This window comes from Mustela nigripes, chromosome 1 (assembly GCF_022355385.1).
Source record: "Mustela nigripes isolate SB6536 chromosome 1, MUSNIG.SB6536, whole genome shotgun sequence".
NCBI lineage: Eukaryota > Metazoa > Chordata > Mammalia > Carnivora > Mustelidae > Mustela > Mustela nigripes.
Genome location: NC_081557.1, coordinates 150,110,201 through 150,132,056, shown reverse-complemented (window position 1 = coordinate 150,132,056; position 21,856 = coordinate 150,110,201). Strand labels below are relative to the sequence as shown.

General features: G+C 38.4%; 1 protein-coding gene across 6 annotated transcripts in view; it reads right to left on the bottom strand.

Annotated features, from left to right (window-relative positions):
- Window positions 1-21,856, bottom strand: part of ARHGAP24 (Rho GTPase activating protein 24) — a 757,722-nt gene that overhangs the window by 167,886 nt on the left and 567,980 nt on the right. Inside the window, exon 1 of one of the 6 annotated variants that reach the window (XM_059375237.1) lies at window positions 19,824-20,378. The exons of 3 other annotated variants lie outside the window; for them this stretch is intronic. The gene's annotated coding sequence lies outside the window, so the exon portion shown is untranslated. Of the gene's footprint in view, window positions 1-2,942; window positions 3,147-19,823; window positions 20,379-21,856 lie in introns of those variants that run through there. 2 more of the 6 variants (XM_059375218.1, XM_059375210.1) reach the window with 2 other exon arrangements.

Genomic DNA, 21,856 nt, shown 5'->3' with positions numbered 1-21,856 from the left:
TGTTGCAAGATCAAGCCCCACATCAGGCTCCATGGGGTTATGGAGCCTGCTTAGGATTCCTTCTCTCCCTCCTCCCTTTCCCACTCCCCACCCCCACCCCATGCTTGTGCGCTCTCTTTCTCTCTCTCTCTCCAGAAAAAAGAAATAAATGTGTTTGAACAGCCTGGCATGCGCTTTGAGGTCAGTACTTATAATCTCTAAGCCTTTTTAAATCTCTTTGCATGTGACAGTAAGCTAGTTATCCAACGAATAAATAAATGCAGACACTATTTAAGGCTTTTTTTGGGGGGGGGCTGTTTACATTGATTATGGTTCATCAAATAGATGACTAAGTTTCTAGTCTTTTTGCATGGGGGTGACCATGTGTACAAATGGACCCGCATTCAAAGATACTGTACTGTAATCATCATAGAGATGCAGATACTGTCATATCTTTTCAAAGTGGTCACTCTCCCTCCATCACATTTTTTCAGTCACAGAAATTAAGTTATGCTAAACTCTTTAAAGAAGCAGCCACAAAATTAACAAGTCAGGAAACAACAGATGTTGGCGAGGATACAGAGAAAGGGGAACCCTCCTACACTGTTGGTGGGAATGTGAGCTGGTGTAGCTGCTCTGGAAAACAGCATGGAGGTTCCTCAAAAAGTTGAAAATAGAGCTACTCTACCAACCAGCAATCACACTATTGGGTATTTACCCTAAAGACACAAATGTAGTGATCTGAAGGGGCATGGGCACCTGAATGTTTATAGCAGCCATGTCCACAATGGCTCAACTATGGAAAGAACCTAGATGTCCATCAAGAGATGAATGGATAAAGAAGACGTGGTATATATATCTACAATGGAATACTATGCAGCCATCAAAAGAAATGAAATCTTGCCATTTGCAATGACATGGATGGAACTAAAGGGTGTTATGCTAAGTGAAATAAGTTAATCAGAGAAGGACAGTTATCATATGATCTTTCTGATATGAGGAATTTGAAAGGCAGGGAGGGGAGTTGTAGGGGGTAGGGAAGGAAAAAATGAAACAAGATGGGATCAGGAGGGAGACAAACCATAAGAGACTCTTAATCTGATGAAACAAACTGAGGGTTGCTGGGGGGAGGGGGGTATGGAGAGGATGGTTGGGTTATGGACATTGGGGAGGGTATGTGCTATGGTGAATGCTGTGAAATGTGTAAGACTGCTGATTCACAGACCTGTACCCCTGGGGCAAATAATACATTATATGTTAATTAAAAAAAATAAAGAAGTAGCCATATTTTGGATTATGGCAGCAGAAAAGCCAGGGTAGGATAGGTTCCAGAATGGAAAGGCCAATCATCAATTCTTTGTACACCTCAAGTTCCATATCTGTCAAATGAAAACGATCGCTGCTCTTAACTCACATAGAAAGCATGACAGTGTTAGAATCAGGTGTTTTCGGCTCACCATTCCACGGTGCTCTAACATAGTCTGAAAGCAAGAAACCGTGATGAGAGTGTCCAAAGAACTCAGCAGACCATGTGTATGTAGCAACAGGTGACATTTTAGCTTAGAACATTAGACTCCTCTTAACTGACATAAGGCAAAAGTGGGACAAATGATTTTGAGAGTGCATATTAGTTGCGAAGTGCTTTGAACAATTTTAATGTTCACTGCATTTTACTTATACTTTATTAGTTTCAAAAAAACTACTCAAATGGAAACCAATCGAATTAATTTTAAAATTTGCATTTTTAAAATTCTAACTTTATCAATTTTGGAAATAGAATTCAAGCTAATTAACACAGACAAGTATATTCAGAGACAGGTTGACAACATGTTTTATTAAGAATTTTTGCTCTTGGCTTCCTTTCTGCTGACTCTGAATTTCCTTAAATATGCTATTGTTCTTTCACTAGACATACAATTTTGAGCATTTGGTGTACTTTTTGATATCCTATCATAATTATTCCTCATCTTAATGTATTTTTTTTCTTTCCTTGTAAAATCTGATAGCTTTTTGAATTTCTTTGTTTCTCTATTTATACAATACGAAACTCCCATGTTTCCCTTCTCTGGAGCACGTGTTTCATAAATACAAATCTCTGTATTTCTTTAGATACGACAATCCAGAGTTTCTCTTCCATATTTTGTACAGGTTGTTAGGCAGCTAACACACAAAAGCAAGGCAAGATTAAGGCTTGTCCACTTACCCCGCACACATTTTGGATTCTTTTGGATTCCTAATGAGTACATACCCCACACCCCCATACCTTGACAAGGGCACACTAGAGTTGTACTGTCCTTGTGTGTGTGCTCAAAATGCGAAGTTCCAAAATTCAAATATGCTGATAACCAAAGCCTAATAAGCCGATTTGGCTAATCTAAATACATTAAAATACAGCAAAGTATTATTTGGGTTTCTTTGGGGTCTCGAGAATTTCTGTAATCACACATGTGCAAGCACACATGCACACACACACACACACACACTACACACAGCAACGGCCAGGCAAAAGTTTTAGTTTTGACAAGCAGAAACCCAGAAACTCCGAGGTAACTTTTATCACCAGATCAGAGCCCAAGGCACTCTGCTCTCTGCAAAGTTTCAGCCACTAAAATGTGGGTAAACCAAAGAATACACCACCGCCAGAACTCCAAAAATATTAATTCAGATCTATATCTGAAGCCGTTTTCCTATGCTCTCAGATCAGCACAGGAATTCTGTCTATGAACCGCACTATCAATGGGCAACAGCAATTAAGGAAAAACTCCAAGAAAAAGCACTAAATTGATCACATTTCAGTGTAAGACGGCACTCTGTCCGATCCGTTGCCACCATTTGGGCGCTGTGGAGAACTGAATGGATCGTGACAGAAACCAAGGGTATAAATAAAACCACAATCGCTCTAGGTCCTGGCTTCGTGGTGATAGCAACATCCCCAAATTATCAAACACAATAAACAGCAATACCTGGCGATCTCTCTCCAGATTAACGAGCAAACACCCAGCTCTCACCTTGCACAAACACACACTTCAGTGGTCAGTGACAAACGCCGGCAGCAACTTGCAGGCTGGGAGACAGAGCAGCTGCTCGGTCCTGAGCCGCTTAAGCACATTGGAGCCCGGCTTCGGTCCTACTCTCGGTTGGTTCTCTGCAGTTTCTCCCATGACTCCATCACCCAGGAATGGAAACCACTGCCCTCTCCCCAGCACTAGCGGGCTCCCCAGCCACTGAGCTCAGGTAAAAATGCTGAGTCCTGCAAGGTCGCCACAAGGTGAACATGGGCACAAAAGTGTATATGGGATTTGGAGGGACTGTAAAGGAAAGACCCTAAACTCCAGACACTTTGCCTTTCAAGAGATTCTGAAATCCATAAATCAGAGCAGCAACAATAGTCAGAGAAGCAGTAAATCTGAAAATCCCCCAGTGGCACTGAGCCAATCTGCTAACCCAGCAGTACTCTTTAAACCATAATCTCTCTCATGCTCTCAAGCACACACACACACACACACACACACAGTTTTAGTGTAGCTAGTCTAAATTGCCCAAGAATACTTCTCAGGCCAAAAAATATTTTGCATAGCCTTTCTAGGCACCAAGGCATAAAGAGGAGTCCTAAAAAATTAAAGTATTGGACAAAATCAAAATAAAAGAATTCTGTATAGAGCAAAATCATTTCTGGTCCATAAAGTAATGCAGTTGAGTGAAGTCTTGCTTTTTGTACACATACTGGAATTATGCAAACACCCCCATAGTAAAAAAGATGGTAAAGATGTATATATTCAGAGCTGATTGGCAGAATCAATTAAAATTTCTCATAAAAATTCCTACCATCTTTTTCAAGATGAGTCTTGACATATGCACATTTTAATTTGGAGAGGTTTCAAGAAGGCATTTCTTGCCTAAAATGTAACTATTCTGTATGTATATGTTATAGACAGATACAAACATGTTTGTAAGTGTTTCCCTGGAGAGTCTCTCTAGGTGTTTATTTCTCATATTTTGGTTTTCCTATCAGAATTGGAGAAGGAACAATTTTAAGCTTGCAAGTACATTTTGGAAACATTATTTATCTTGCCTGTGTATTTTTTTTCTCATAGGTAAATAAATATTTAATGAAGTTCAGGTTGATTGCACTAACTGAAAATAATTTTTGCTTATTACTTTCCTCTCCCCTCCATCTCCAACCATCCCAATTCACCAGCCATACGAACGCAAGCAGCTCATTAAACCTCCTAGACATCAGTTTTGTAATCTATAAAATGAGGATCTGTTACTAGCCTTTGCTTATCTACCTCCTGGAACAGTGTCGGGGTGAGATGGTAGAATGAGCAGGACAAAATCTTTGTAAATTGTAGAGCACTGAAAAAACACAGACTTCCTGCATTTTCCTCCCTTCAATGGCCACTAGAGCTGGGACTGGTGAATTACTTTCTGTGTTCTCAAGGAGGATTCCTTGGGCTTCACAGGACAGTGTTTGTTTCAAGTGGTCTATAAATAGAGTTCAAGATTTTACTGAACTGCCCCTCCTTGTGGTGGGTCTTGATGGCAGCGACTGCATGTCCAGACTCCGTTAATTGTGAGCAACCAGAGCTCCATCTAGTCTTGGAGACGAAACCAGACCTGCTGAAACCGGAGAGAAAATGCTCACCTCCTGTGATGGCTGGTTTCACAGCTCACCTGGTGTCCTGGTGTACTCAAGTGTTTGGGGAGGGGGAGAGGTGGTGCCTAAAGGGATTAAACAAGGTGAGAGGTTGGGGTGCAATGCCAGTTTAGTGCTGAATTCATTCAAGAACAGATGCATCTGGGCGTGGGTGCTGATGTTCTGGAGACAATTACATATGCATTATTTAGAGATTAGGTGGTTGTGGGGTAAGGGAGCCTAGTAGGGAATAAGAAAGGAGCTAACAATGTGAGCACCTGTCTCCAGATACACGAGGCGGGGAAGTCCCTGGATAGTACCTCACTCAGTCCTCATAGTAATCCTCATGCCAGGTGGGCATGACTATTCCCACTTTCCAGAGGAAATGAAACAGCCTGCACACGGGACTGGTGAGTGACAGAGCTTGAGTTATGATCGAGGTCAGCATGGCCTGGAGTCCCACAGTCAGAGTAAATTTGGTTATTTCCAACTTTCTCAGAAAGAGAAAGGAAGTAACATTTGGTTTTTAAATAGTGAGGGTCGGGAAGGCAAGAATGCAAATTACCAAGAAAACTTCTTCAGGGTGTTTATTAGACAAATTATTTTTCATAAAGGGTGTAGAAATTTTTAGAAAAACATATTTTGAGTTTTAAATGATAAAGCTGTTGCAGGATACCAAAAAAAAAATGTGCCAGTATGTGCCAATAATTCTTTTTTTTTTTTTTAAGATTTTATTTATTTATTTGACAGAGATCACAAGTAGGCAGAGAGGCAGGCAGAGAGAGAGGAGGAAGCAAGCTTCCTGCTGAGCAGAGAGCCCTGTGCTGGCCTCGATTCCAGGACCCAGGGATCATGACCTGAGCTGAAGGCAGAGGCTTTATTTAACCCACTGAGCCACCCAGGCACCCCAATAATTCTTTTTTTTTCTTTTGTTCCTGCCTGTCTTCAAACTGACAGCGCTTCATCTGTAGCAGAATACTTCCCTGTTTTTCAACGTACACTCAATGCATTATTGCATTTTGGTTTGCTTAAATAACCAGACCCTGAGGAATCCCTGCAAAAAAGCAAGGTAATCTCTTACCGTTAACTGTAACAGGAAAGACATTTTTTTCAGCTGTAGTTTGGAGTACGAAAGAGCCATAACTTTCAGTCTCCTGGGCCTGAGGATGTTCATAAAATGCCAGATTCTTTCTACCAGTTTTATTGGAAAGCTAGAGGGAGAGACTGAACCGGCAGCCCTACATGGTGTCTGTTTCTGCTCTCCCCTTTCTAAGCGGCCATCCCAGCCATAATGTACACGCAAGCCAATTCATACCGTCCCCTCTACTCCTGCCTTCCAACTCCCTTTTCCATATTTTCAAAATATTTTCTGAGAGTGCAGTGTCTAATTATACCTTGCCTCTGCTTTTAACATTCCCATCTGCAAAGGGCAGCATCCAAAACGCCTTCATAAAACTAGCCTCCTCCTCTTGCGCAGGTCTAGCCTTAGAAAGAAAAGGATACATTTGGAAGTCTTGCAGTTAGAATTTGTCTTAGGTATTTTTACTGAGGAGCGAAATGTAACAGAGACACTAAGTTAGGAATAAGTCAAAATAAATAGTGGGGGTTAAAAGAAAGAATAAATGCAGGTACTTTAAACTCAATTGTTCAAGTTAAATTCTAAATGATGAAACTAAAACACAGCATTTTAAAGTACCAAACCACATAAAAGAAGGCCAGGGACCTTCAGCTATTTGGTGTCATTTCCTTGCTACTTTTGCTTACAATCTGTATTTTGGCCCTCCCCACAACCCATGTGTTCTGAGGCCATCGTATTTAACTAAAGAGGAAGGAAAATCAGAAGAGTGAATCCACTGGGAAGCAATAATGACATTTATAACATACGGCAAAGTAAAAAGGCTGCTCTCTCTCCTTCCTGAATCCCTTTTATTTCTGAAGGAAGAAAGGATGAACAAACAAGAAGTCGGAATTGTTTAAAAAAAAAACAACAAAGAAACAAAGAAAAGAAAGAACAGTGCAGAACAGAACTGCAGTAAGGATTCAATTATCTCTCAAGTCGGAAATAACACAAATGAAAACACAGTTTTTGGCACTTTCTTCAAATTTTTATACTCTCCCATTTAGGTATTTTGTGCTTCCAACAGCACAGCTTGTGTTTGCCTGGGTCTAATTGCACAGCAGGAACTAAAAGCAAATTGCTTTTTCACTTTCTTGATTTCAAAACTTTCTTTTCTCTTAGATTTGGAGATCCCGGTTTTAGAAGCATTTATTAAGAAGAAAGTTCAAATGCATGAGGAAGAAAGCATTTAGAAGCATGGGTCACCATTAGTCAGAGGTGAGGAACGTTAAGTCAAGGTGCTTTGGCTTCCTGTTTGGCTCTTGTTGCCTTCCCTGATAATGATGTCTTCTTGGTGTGTCCCGTGGCAGTGGTCAGCTCCCACTCAAGAAGGTCTGGTCTGAAATCCTCGGAACCCTCCCACTTAGGGTAGAACTGGGTTCATGGAGGATCGGGATGGAGTTGTTTTTAACTTGCAACCAAAGAGAAAAATTATTTTTCTAACACATTTTTCCCTGCCACTCCCTTCAATTTGATTCTTTTCCTTAGGCCTTTGAAACAACTCCCCATAATACCTATTAGCCATAGAAAGTAAACACTGTTAAAATATTAAAAGTCATTTAGGAAAAAAATTAGAGTAATCTGAAAGGTGTAAACGTTTAGCATTTCAGGCATTTTGTGTGGATACTTATATATATGTGAAGTCTCTTACTCCATATATAGTTAAAGTCATGAAATTGAGCACTTCCTAAGCAGTCTTAATTTACTATATTTTTAATTTATGCTTATTTGTATTTTTAAGAGATAATGAGAGAGAGAGAGAGAGAGAGAGGGAGCTCATGCACTCTCTTGCATGAGGACTCAAGCAAGTGGAGAGGGACCGACCGGGGGAGGAGGCGGGGGAGAGAGAGAATCTTAAGCAGGCTTCATGCCCAGCATGGAGCCCAAGGTAGGGCTCAATTTCACAACCCTGAGATCATGACCTGAGACAAAATCAAGAGTCAGACACTTAACCAACTGAGCCACCTAGGTGCCTCTTAATTTATAATGCTTTTAAACATAATTTTGCTTTTTATTGGATGGTAATTTTTCCTGGCTGCAAAAGATGTACCTACTAATGCCTTTTCTACTCTAAGATGAGAAGAATCACTACGCTGGTTTTACTGAAAGCTTTCCTAAATAAATTTAAGAGGTTTTTGAAAAAGAAATTCTTAAGAGTATGCATAAAAAGGGAAAAACCCTGAATGTTATCCCTTTGTGAATATAGGGGAAGGAATTCCAGAGAGTTTATAGTTACTATTATTTTTTAGTTATTACATTATTATTTACTATATTCCCTATGTCCTACTTTTCGTTCTCATGTCTAATTATATTTTATAAATTGAAATCTGTACCTTTTAATCCCCTTCATCTATTTTGTCTAATCTCCCAACTCCCTCCCCTCCGGCAACTACCAGTTAGTTCTCTGTATTCAAGAATCTGTTTCTGCTTATTTGTTTGTTTTGTTTTTTAGATTCAATATATAAGGGGAATCATACCATATTTGTTTTTCTCTGTCTGACTTAATTTGCTTAGCATTACACCCTCTAGATCTATCCATGCTTTTGGAAATGGCTGTGTAATACTTTTTATGGCTATGTGATATTCCAGGGTGTGTGTGTGTGTGTGTGTGTGTGTGTGTGTGTGTGATAGAGAGAGAGAGAGAATGGGGGGGATAACATATTTATCCATTCATTCATCTCTTGGTAGATAGATTGCTTACCATATCTTGGCTATTGTAAATAATACTGCAGTGAATATAGGGGTGCACATGTCTTTTTGAATATGTATTGTCATTTTCTTCAGATAAATACCAAGAAGTAAAATTGCTGGATCACACAGTACTTCTACTTTTAATTTTCCAGGAACCTCCATATACTTTTCTGTAGTGGCTACACCGCTTTGCATTCCCACCAAGAGTGCACAAGAGTTTGCTTTTCTCTACATACTTGTTAACACTTGCTATTTCTTATCTTCTTTCTAGCCATTATGGCAGGTGTGAGGTGATGTCCCATTGTGGTTTTGATTTACATTTCCCTGATGATAAGTGATGTTGAGCATCTTTTCATGTGTCTGTTGGACATCTGTATGTCTTCTTTGGAAAAACTGTTTATCCGGGTCCTTGTCCATTTTTTTCATCAGATTGTTTTTTGGTATTGAGTTTTGTGAGTTCTTTATATAGTTTAGGTATTACCGCCTGTTCAGATATAACATTTGCAAATAGCTCCTTCCATTCAGTAGCTTGTTTTTTTTTTTTTCCCTTTTGTTGATGGTTTCCTTCACTGTGCAGAAGATTTTTATTTGATAGTCCCAACTGTCTATTTTTAATTTTGTTTCTCTTACTTGAGGAGACAGATCCCCCCCCAAAATACTGGTAAGACTAATGTCCAAGAGTTTATTGTTTATGTTTTCTTTTAGAAGTGTTATGGCTTTTAGTCTTATATTTAGGTCTTTAATCCACTTTCAGTTTAATTTTGTGTATGGTGTAAGAAAGTGGTCCAGTTTCATTATTTTTCATATAGATGTCCAGGTTTCCCAACAGCATTTATTTAAAAGACTGTCTTTTCCCCACAGTATATTTTTATCTCCTTTTTTATAGATTAATTGACCATATAAGCATGAGTTTATTTCTGGAATTCCTATCCTATTCTATTGATCCATGTGTCTATTTTTGTGCCAGTACCATACTATTTTGATTACTACAGCTTTATAGTATGTCTTGAAATCAAGAATTATATGATACCTCCAGCTTTGTTCTTCTTTCTCAATATATGCCACAATAGAGTGAAATTTACAACACTATTTAGGTAGGAAGTTTCAGCTGCTTTATGGTACATTTGTTGAGTAAAGTATATTAGAAAATAGTGTGTTTAATGTTATCAGAATTTTGTAATATATATATAATATTGAAAAATCTGAAAAATTGTATTAAGTGGGTAGGAGAAGAATAAATGAAACAAGATGGGATTGGGAGGGAGACAAACCATAAGTGACTCTTAATCTCATAAAACAAACTGAGGGTTGCTGGGGGGAGGGGGTTTGGGAGAAGGGGGTGGGATTATGGACATTGGGGAGGGTATGTGCTTTGGTGAGTGCTGTGAAGTGTGTAAACCTGGTGATTCACAGACCTGTACCCCTGGGGATAAAAATATATGTTTATAAAAAATAAAAAATCATAAAGAAAAAAAATTGTATTACAGTGTTAATAGTTTTTACCTCTAGATACTGAGATTATAGTAATTTTATTTTCCTCCTGATCTTCTTCCATTTTCTAATGTTACAAGGGTCATTACTACAATGTAGTAGAAAGAAAGAAAGAAAGAAGGAAGGAGGGAAGGATCGAAGGAAGGAAAGGAAGAAAGGACGAGGAAGAGGAAGGAAGGAAGGGAGAAAGAGAGGGAGAAAGCGAGAAAGAGAGAAAGTAAGTAAATATATATGTATGTCTGGGAATTATTTTTGTAAATGTATTTCTTTATAAAGCTAGTCACCATGCTTATAATCGTGGAAAAATTCAGTCTCCAGAACTTTTAACACCATTACCCTCACCATTTGCATTAAAAATATTTGTGGGCACACATAAAAAAAATCCTAGATATTCCAGTATTATAATACAAGGAAAATATAAAGGATTTGGTCTCACTCATTTCTAAAATATTAAAAAAAGGTGATAGAGGAAATGACAGGTATGTAAGTAACCTTGAATATAGAGAATGGATATAGTACAAATATAAGTAGCATGATATATACATTCATGACAATGTAATTATAATTTGGGGGTAACCACTTATTTTGAAAAGTGCTAAACTATATACGTGACCAAGAAAATCTATTGTCTCCTAACAAGTTATCTTGATTTAGCACGCGTTTTAGAGAGATCTCTTCTGTAATGGCAATACAAATTTCGTTGAGGTGAGCAGGGCACTTGGGTTTGAGACTGCACTGCTGACATTACCTAGGCATTCCTTGCACTTTTGTCCACATTCCATATATTTTTATGACCTAGGAGGCAGTTGGTGGAGAACTCAGGATTATAAGAAAATAAACAGATATCAGTCTGCTAGTTAAATGGCCAGCTTGGGTCCTCAGTGTGGACAGAAGTCGTAGGGCCAGTGAAGAATATTTGAACTCAGTCTGAAATTCATTCACCTGTACTGTTTTACTTATTTGTTTGTTTATTTGTTTGCTGAAATAACACTTGAGGAACTGAAGAAGAGACAAGACCAAATCCACATAAATTGAGCATTTTACTTTTCAACAGTTAAGTCATTGCTATATATTTTCCTTTTAAAATTTTCGTGGTGAACTCTGCCACTTACCAACTGAGCAACCCTGGGCAAATCACTTCCCCTCCCCAGGTCTCAATTTCCTTACCTGTCAAATGACTTCCCCACCAAATAGTGCATGCCGAGATGACATGTAAACCGAGAATCTAAGGAACTGTCATTATATGTTAACCTGTTCTAAATTTTGAAACTTTGGTGTTATATTGATTTTCATTGATTTTAAAATGAACACCATAAACTTTGCTGGTAGGCAAGTATAAATAATAGCAGATCATAAAGGCTTTTACCATCAGTTCATTCCAATATTTATTCATAAAGCTAAATATAAAGGAATGACGGTAAAACACTGAATTCATAAGCATTTCCAAATAGCTTCTGCAGGTACACAACTTTTCAAACCGGCTAAAGAGTCGTTCTCAAAATATTTCTTTTGATAACTACTTTCCTCCAAAGTCCCATGCCGTTTCCCATTAAAACAACAAAAAAGAATCTGTGTAACAGCAAACAATCTGTTTGAAGACGGCTATTGTGATATGTAGAGCCCAGAGGGCACGGCTAGGAATGAACAAATCAGCACAGGCAATAGTGGAGGTAATAAATATCTCTACCCACAATGGGGGATCAATAAATGTTTTTAACTGGCTGTAGAGAAGAAACAGAAGATTTAAGTGAGGAGGAAGAGGACCCAGCCTAGGGAGGGAAGCTGACAGTGGAGCCCTATTGCCCCCTAATGAAAGGTTGTATTATAAGAGTTTTTACTTAAGAAAGTTCTGAATGTTAAGGTTTCAATCATATTAGAAGCGGGGTGGGGGGGTGGTATATTTAAAAGGATCTGTTAACACCTACTTGAAGTTCTTCCAATGATAAGACCAATCAGACTCTGCTGATACCTTGAATGTTAGAAATTTTAGAGCAGAAACAACCTAGAAATTTGTCATGAAGATCAAGTTGCATGAATACAGGAGGCAACGGAGATGGTGGGTCATAGGGTACCCTCCTTGCGTAGTAAGCCTTTCTGTATAAGACTGTCTCCATGTATATTCACCAACGTCAAGATCTCAAATTCTGGGGTAGACTCACCTCTAGGATGAGGAATAATGGAAAAATATCTGCTAATGGGATGAGAAACTTTAAAATTTGCATAATTTAAAAAAATTTATTAAAAAGTATTTTATAGCATTTGCAACCCAGCATCTTGGGACAAAGTCTTTTGACCCACACTAGTTATATCTTTAGATATCATTGCAGATGCTGCCATTTTTAATAGCCCATAAACTTCTCAAGAAAGACATAAAAATCACAGGATATCAGCATTAGAAAAGATGCCAATGGTCATGTAGTTCAAATTCCTATCTTATTATTAAGTTAATGATATTCATTAAACAATATTTTTTTTCCTGTTTCTTATAGCAGAGTGTTAATGTGGGAAGAGAGGTGCTCCAAGCCTTTCATGAATATGAAAATACTGAGGAGGTATTGATTGAGGGATCTTCATATTCTCTTCTCTGTGTTAATAATTTTAATACCATTTAACTTCTTGTGACAATATCTCAAATTTCCAGGGAATGTTTGTTTTAATTTTATAGCTCTATAACTAAAAGAAAAATGACACTCTAAAAACATTTTTTGTTTGATTGGGGCAAGAGAATGCAGTTTGGTGTTTAGCCAGCTTGTGGTTAAACAATTTTCATTAGGACTATTTATGACATTAGGAAAGTAGGGCACCACTAGAATATGAGGCCATAGGAGTTTGAGAACAAATGATTTTCTCTATCATATCATTGGAAAATTAAATTGTGCAAAGGAAGTCCAGAAAACAAACAAACTGAGGCATAAAAGAGCAAAGTGACTTGCCCAGATCACTCAGCCTTGATAGGTGAGGAGCTATAAAGAGAAATAGGTCATCTGCCCCAGAGCCCATGCTGCTGCTGAGGACTGTGCTGTGCTACATTATGAAGCATAACGATGCATATGCCTGCACCTTGCTTTAATTATGCTCAAAAACAAAGTGGATAACATGCTATTCGCACCACGGTCTTGCAGAACTCTAGTGTGACTCAGGATATTATCCATGTTATTTCCTGTGTGAAAAAATTGAATCATATAAAGGGTAAGGGCATTTTTCAAAGCCACAGATCTATTCTGTGCTGAAAATTAAAGATCAAGAAGATATTGTCTAACAAAGTTAGTAAGTCATTTATATGAAAGGCAAAGCTGAAATTAAAAAAAAAAAAACCTTCAATAATAACACCTATAATTAATTGAACATTGGTTATATCCCAAGGATGTTACCTGTATTTTTATTGTCCTCCCAATAGCCCTGAGAGATAGACTCATTTTATTTCACTTTATAATCTTCATGGTATAGATGAGGAAAATTGAGTCTCAAAAACTTAAGTGGCTTGCCCAAAATTACATGTCTAGCAGGTGATGAATCAGGATTTAACTCCAAAGACCATACACTTTCAAAATATCTTTTGGGGACCAGAGCTGATATTTTAATGCCAGGGGTTGAATACAGGAAAATGAGAGAAAGAAAAATCCCGTAGCTAGACACACGTGGTCCCTGCTCTTTGCAATCTATCTTTGCCATCTGCCCCCACTCCCCCCAACCCAGAACCAACCCATTTTACCACTTATCACTCCTCTAGTTTGAAAAGTCCTATCCTTGTCACTCTACCAAAAGCTTCCTTTTCTTCTAAGACTGCCTGTCCAGAATGTTTGGTGAGCCTGAAAGTTTATGCAATAATAATACATGTTAGAACTGACCACTGGAGGTCCTGCAGTAAAATACACACTTGAAAAAAGGGGTAGAGTTTCTTAAGCAAAGAATGGTAAATAAACTTCTACATGTATAAATATATTCAGTTGCATTGTTACCTGAAATACTTATTTAATGATTCACTTGAACAGTGCTTTACCGACTATGTCATTAACACTTTGATATATGAATCTCAATATAACTAGCTATACATGGTTATTTATTTATATAGTATTTTATAAAGTATTTCATTTTCACCTCTTTTCAAATGGAAGGGCTCACTTTGTCTTAGAATTTAAATTCCTTTCAATACTAATACAGAAATCCAGAAAATATTGATAATGTTGACAATGGGAAGGAGGAAGGAAAACAGTGGCAGAGTAGGAGGTCCTAGATCCTAGGTCCACAGCCCACGAATACAACTAGGTAACCATCAAATCATCCTAAGTATCCCAGAAATCTCCCTGAAGACTGGTAGAACAAACTCCACAACTAAAGGTAAAGAAGAAGGCACAATGAAGAAGGTAGGAAGTGTGGAGATAAGGCTTGAGAGAGAAATGTTGTGGGGAGGGAGCCACAGTCACTGAGAAGGGGAAGAGAGAGACTAGCATACAGGGGAGCACAAGGGGCAAAGGAATCCTCCTGGTAATCAGCTTGGAAAGCAAGAGGGTGTGAATATCATGAATTCTTACAATCAGTGGAGCTTAAAGCCTGGAGTTTTAAAGTCATTTGGCTTGACTGGGTTAGAGCCCATAAGCATTGGGGCTATTCTTGATGAGAAGGCAGGCGAACAACTTGTGGACATATAGCACGGAAACAGCAATCTGAAGAGTGCCTGGGGCAGTGGGAGGTTAGATGTTCATCTTGGAATGTGTCCAGGAGAATTAATATTCATGGAGAGAATCCTCCAGAAAAAACGGAACTAGCAGGCTCCATTTCCCTCCCCATCCCTCAGTTTAAGCACAGGGCCATGTGCAGGAACAAGCATGGGTGCCGGCACTTTCTACCTTAGCTGTCTATACCACAACCTGCCCCCACACTTCATGCTCCAGTGGAACCGCTCTTCCTAGTCATGCTTGCCTTAGTCACAGTGCAACAGGCTACCTCCCCCAGAAGACTGGTCCTTACCCCTGCCAACATGGCATCTTGTGATGGCAGAATATTGCTAGACCTTGGTTCTGGTGGCAGCACAGCTAGTTAAAATACATCACATTCAGACCAGGGACCAAATACTGCCCACAATAGACAAAGAGAGCCTCTGTAGATGACTGGCCTGAGGACAGAATGGCAAAGCACATGCAGTACACATTGGAGACACTCCCTGAAGTGCTAGGCCCTGGGGAACAGGAAACATGACACTACAAAGCACTACAAGACCTCTTTCTCATAAAGATATTGCCCTCAAGAACAGGAGATGTAACTGACTTTCCTAATATAGAGAAAGAGGCACAGAGTTAGACAAAATGAGAAGACAGGGGATTTTGTCCCAAATGAAGGAAAAGGACAAGACCATGGCCAGAGATATAAGTGAAACAGACGTAACATGCCTGATGGAGAATTGAAAGCAATGATCATAAGCATATTCATTGGACTTGAGAAAGAGAGGAGGGCATCAATAAGACCATTAAGACAGAGATAAGGAATAACATAGCAGGGCTCCATAAACAAAATGAGAAACGTACATGATGACATGGCCAGAAGCCTGGAGGAAGCAGAGGAATTAATTAACGACCTAGAAGACAGTAATGGGGAGTAATCAAGCTGAACAAAAGAGAGAAACAAAAATGACACAAAACAAGAATAGACTTAGAAAACTCAGTGACTCCATCAAACATAATAACGATTGTATTATAGGAGTCCCAGAAGAAAAGAAGAGAGAAAAAAAGGCAAAGAATTTTATTTAGAGAAATAAAAGCTGAAAACTTCCCTAATCTGGGGAAGGAAACAGATATTCAGATCCAGGAGGCAGAGAGAACTCCCAATAAAATCAACAAATGCAGATCCACACAAGATACATTGTAATTAAAATGTCAAAATACAGTGACAAAGAAAAAATATTAAAAACACCAAGACGAAGGAAGACAGTTATATACAAAGGAAATTCTATAAGGTTGTCAGTGTTTTGTTTAAGGTGTTATTCATTTATTTGACAGAGAAAGATAGAGTGAAAAAGGGAACATGAGCAGGGGGAATAGGAGAGGGAGAAGCAGGCTTCCCGCTGAGCAGGGAGCCCAATGCACAACTTGATCCCAGGATCCTGGAATCATGACCTGAGCTGAAGGCAGACGCTTAACCCCTATCAGAAACCCCTATCAGAGGGTGTTTTAGCAGAAGTTTTCCAAGTCAGAAAGGAGTGGCATGATATAGTCAAAGTGCTGAGTGGGAAAAACTACAAAAATAACCACAAAACCAGTAACAAAATAGCAATAAATACATTTCTATCAATAATTACTTTGAATATAGATGATCTAAATGCTCCAATCAAAAGATACAGAATAACAGTGTGTAAAAAACACGGCCCCTCTATATGTTGCCTATGAGAGACTCATTTCAGACCTAAAGACACCTGCAGATAGAATGTGAGGAGATGGAAAACCATTTATCATGCAGATGGATGTCAAAGAAAGTTGGGTAGCAATACTCATATTAAACAAAAATAAACTTTAAAACAAAGACTAACGAGACAAAGAAGGACACAATTTAATAATAAAGGGGGGCAATCCAACAAGAAGATGCAAAATTGTAAATATTTATGCACTCAACATGGGAGCACCCAAATACATAATTGTTAATAACAAACACAAAGAAACTAAGAGATAATATTACAATAATAGTAGAAGATTTTAACGCCTCACTTACGTCAATAGACGGTTCATCTAAAAAGAATATCAATAAGGAAACAATGGCTTTGAATGACACGCAGTAACAGATGGATTTAACAGATATATTCAGAACATTCCATCCTAAAACAGCAGAATTCTTTTCAAGGGCATATGCAACATTCTCCAGGATAGATCAGATATGGGGCCACAAAACAAGCTTCAACAAACTGAAAAATATCAGTCATATAATGCATCTTTTTGGACCACAAAGCTATGAAAGTAGAAGTCAATACAAGAACAAATGTGGAAAGATCATAAATACATGGAGGTTACATAACATGCTACTAAAAAATGAATAGATCAACCAAGATATCAAAGAAGAAATTAAAAAGTATATGGAAACAAGTGAAAATGAAAACACAATGGTCCAAAATCTTTGGGATGCAGCAAAAGCAATTCTTTTTTTTTTTTTTTAAGATTTTATTTATTTATTTGACACAGAGAGAGAGAGAGAGGGAGAGCATGTGCAGGTATTCACAAGCTGGTGGGGGGAGGGTGGCACAAGAGACAAAAGAGCAGGCTCCCCGCTGAGCAAGGAGCCTTGCTGGACTTGATCCCAGGACCCTGGGATCATGATATGAGCTCACAACAGACACTTCATCAACTGAGCCACCCACACAGTAGCAAAAGCAGTTCTAAGAGGGAAGAATGTAGCAATAGGCCTACCTCAAGAAGCAAGGAAAATATCAAACAACCTAACCTTACACCTAAAGGAGCTAGAAAAAAGAATAAACAAAATGTAGAGCCAGAAGAGGAGAGGAAATAATAACGATGAGAGCAGAAATAAGTGATAGAGAAACTAAAATCACAGATTAATGGAACCAGGAGCTGAAGGTAAAATGAAATTAATAAATCTCTACCCAGATTTATCCAAAGAGAGGACTCAAAGAAGCAAAATCACAAATAAAAAAGGAGAAAGAATTATTGATACCTCAAAAATACAAACAATTGTAAGAAAACATGAAAAATCACATGGCAACAAATTGGACAACCTAGAAGAAATGATAAATTCCTAGAAACACATAACCTACTAAAACTGAAGCTGGAAGAAATAGAAAATTTGAACATATCATCACATTAGCAGTAGAAATTAAATCAGTAACCAAAAAACTCCCAACAAATCAAAGTCCAGGAGTAGCCAGCTTCAGAGATTAATTCTACCAAACATTTAAAGAAGAGTTAATTCCTATTCTTCTTGAATTACTCCAAAAAAATAGAAGAGGAAGGAAAACTTTCAAATTTATTCTATAAAACCAGCATTACCCTGATACCACAACAAGATAAAGAAACCACAGGAAGAAAGAAAAAAAGAGAGAGAGAGAGAGAGAAAGAAAACTATAAGATAATATGTCCAATGAGCATAGATCAAAAATCTTCAACAAGGGGCGCCTGGGTGGCTCAATGGGTTAAGCCGTTGCCTTCAGCTCGGGTCATGATCTCAGGGTCCTGGGATCGAGTCCCGCATTGGGCTCTCTGCTCGGCAGGGAGCCTGCTTCCTCCTCTCTCTCTCTGCCTGCCTCTCTGCCTACTTGTGATCTCTCTCTGTCAAATAAATAAATAAAATCTTAAAAAAAAAAAAACTTCAGGGATGCCTGGGTGGCTCAGTTGGTTAAGCAGCTGCCTTCGGCTCAGGTCATGATCCCAGGGTCCTGGGATCGAGTCCCACATCGGGCTCCTTGCTCCGCAGGGAGCCTGCTTCTCCCTCTGACTCTGCCTTCCACTCTGTCTGCCTGTGCTTGCTCTCACTCTCTCTCTCTTACAAATAAATAAATAAAATCTTTAAAAAAAAAAAAAAAAAACTTCAACAAAATACTAGCAAATAGAATCTAACAAATACATTAAAAAAATCAGTCACCATGATCAAGTGGGATTTATACCTGGGATACAATATTCACAAATCAATCAATATAATACATCACATCAATAAGAGCAAGGATAATAATTAAAAGGTCATTTCAATAGACGCAGAAAAAACATGTCAAAGTACAACATCCATTCATGATAAAAACCCAAACTAGTTCTGGATGGAACATACCTCAGCATCATAAAGACCATCTATAAAAAACCCATAGCAAATATCATCCTAAATGAGGAAAACCTGAGTTTCCCCCCTAACATCAGGAATAAGACAAGGATGTCCACTGTCCCCACTTTTATTCAGTATGATACTGGGAGTCCTAGCCACAGCAATTAGACAACAAAAAAAGAAATAAAATGTATCCAAATCAGCAAGAAATAAGTAAAACTTTGATGATTTGAGGATGACATGATACTATATACAGAAAACCCAAAAGACTATATCAAAAAACTGCTAGAACTGATAAATGAATTTAGTAAGTCAGAGGATACAAAATCAATGTAAGAAATCCATTACATTTCTACACCAATAATGAAAGAACAGAAAGAGATATTAAGAAAATAATCCCATTTATAACTGCACCAAAATCAGTAAGATACCCAGTAATAACCCTAATCAAAGCAGTGGAAGACCTACAGTCTGAAAATTATAACACCGATAAAAGAAATTCAAGATGACACAAAGAAATGGAAAGACATCTCACACTTATGGATTGGAAGAACACATATTGTTAAAATGTCTATACTACCCAAAGCATGCTACATGTTAAATGCAATCCCTATCAAAATATGAGCAGCATTTTTTTATAGAACTAGAAGAAATAGTCCTAAAATTTGTATGGAACTATAAAAGACCTTAAGTAGACAAAGAAATCCTGAAAAAGAAAAACAAAGCTGAAGGTATCACAATTCTGGACTTCTAGTTATATTACAAAGCCGTAATCATCAAGACAGTATGGTCCTGGCACAAAAACAGACACATAGATCAATGGAACAGAACAGAAAATCCAGAAATAAACCCACAGCTATGTGGTTAATTAAATTTTGACAAAGTAGGAAAGAATATCCAATGGGAAAAATCCAACACCATTCAAGAAATGTTGTTGGGAAAACTGTACAACAATATGCAAAAGAATGAAACTGGACCACGTTCTTACACCAGCCACAGAAACAGACTAAAAAAATATCTATCTTTGATCCTGTTTTTCAGTGTCTTAATAGAATGTCCTTCAGTCCTAGACCTGTCAGCTCTACTGCTGCTGGCATGTCTCCAAAACTGCAACAGAGTTTCTTTAATGATGTTCTATCCAAGGTTATGACAGCAACTCACCTTGAATCTGATGAGAGTAGGAGGGACTGGACGAATGATTGATTCGGCAATGATTCTGCAAGAGCCGTTTTTAAAGTGATTTCCAGGAAGGCATAGTGTGCAGTTCATGTGTAACAAAAAGCTGTTTTCTATCTACATATTAATCTTTCAAATCACATAACTTCTCTCATCCAATAAAGCCTTTTCTTTTCCTTTCTTTCTTCTTCTTCTTTTTTTTTTTTTTTTTTGGCTTTCCTTAAGTGCTTTTCCTTTTAATCTTTTTCTTTCATAATTAAACCAGATAATTATTACCATATGGACATTTCCATTGCAGAACAAGAATGAAAAGTATCTTTTGGAATCTCAAAACAAGACTGAGAAAGAGCTACGTCACTAGGGCCAGCTTCCTTTCGTTCTAAAGTCATAGTTCCCACTGTCAGGATGATTTATCTTGGTCTTCCTTCTCTCTGACAACATTTAGGAATAAAATATTATAAACAGGAAAATCAGGGATATGGGATGGAGGCAAGACCTTAGAATATCTAGAAATCTAGCATTCAGCCTGCCTCTCCCTAGGATAGGATAAGAAACTCTGCAACCAACAGTGTAATTCTTTTTTACCTGAGAAACTGGAACAATAATTTCTGCCTGAGCAATGAAGGAGCATTTGAGAAAATAAGATGTCAGTGACTGAAAGATTCACAGTAAAGCAAAAAAAAAGGGTAATGTGGCAGGATGTAACCATCCTGCTGTTTAGGGGTACCTGGGTGGCTCAGTCGCTTAAGCCTCTGCCTTCAGCTCAGGTCATGATCTCAGGGTCCTAGGATTGAGCCCTAGAATTGGGCTCTCTGCTCAGCAGGGAGCCTGCTTCCTCCTCTCTCCCTCTCTGCCTGCCTCTCTGCCTACTTGTGATCTCTGTCTGTCAAATAAATAAATAAAATCTTTGAAAAAAAAAAAGAATTAGTTTGTTAGTAAGGAAAACCTCTTTGGCTCCCAAAGAGAAAGGCAGATCAAGTCTATGGTTATGAAGCCCGTGGAAGGGAAAATTGTTTGGGGGAGGGGTTGTGCAGGGGTGGGAGCCAGAGATAAAAAAAAACAATGCATAGTGGATTAGAGACCAAAGTTGCTGCCCTCAGGGTCAGTAAAGTTACTGAAAAAGTGGGGCTTGAAATGACCCAGGGAGAGACCCTGGAGAATGGTAACATGATATAGATCTGGGGTGGGGGTGGCGGTTCCCTAGACCTCTGGGCTTCAAGGCTGGATAAAGGTCCAAAGCCCCCAGGGATCCTGGCACAGAAGCAGCAGAACCATCCATCAGTGGGGACTCTGTGCCTGGAGCCTTGATCATTCAGCCTGCTACGAGTTCAAGACTGAGTCCCCGTGCGCCCGGGTGGCTCAGTTGGTTAAACGGCTGCCTTCGGCTCGGGTCATGATTCCAGGGTCCTGGGATCGAGCCCCCGCATCAGGCTCTCATCAGAGAGCCTGCTTCTCTCTCTCCCCATCTCCCTGCCACTCTGCTTACTTGTGCTCTCTCTCTAGCTGTCAAATAAACAAATAAAATATTTTTTTAAAAAAATAAAAAGACTGAGTCCCACCTATGAAATTTTAATATAGCCCCAGGTTTGGGAGTGGGAAAGATGGTATGAGGAAAATCAATGGCAAAGACTGAATTTTTATTTCTTTGATATCTAGGTGACTTGAATTTTAGAGTCTGATTTAAGATAATTAGAGAAACAATGGCTGTAATGGGCACTGAATCTCTTAAGGTTAACATTACACTGTTACAAATATTTATACAATTTTACAAAAAACAAAAGGCTCTCCAACTTGAAGACACTAGTATTAGTTGGAGATCTCTCTGACACTGGGTGCCTTTAATTTTCTTAAAAAGGTAAATATAGTAGTTCTAAAACAGTGTTATGTTGGTCTTCTTTTAGGTTAAAAAGTGCATCACATATAGTTTTTTCTACCATCTGAAAAATGGAAGTCCTTATCCAGATTGATGTAAAGATTTTTTAAAAATATTTTATTTATATGTTTGACAGAGAGGGAGA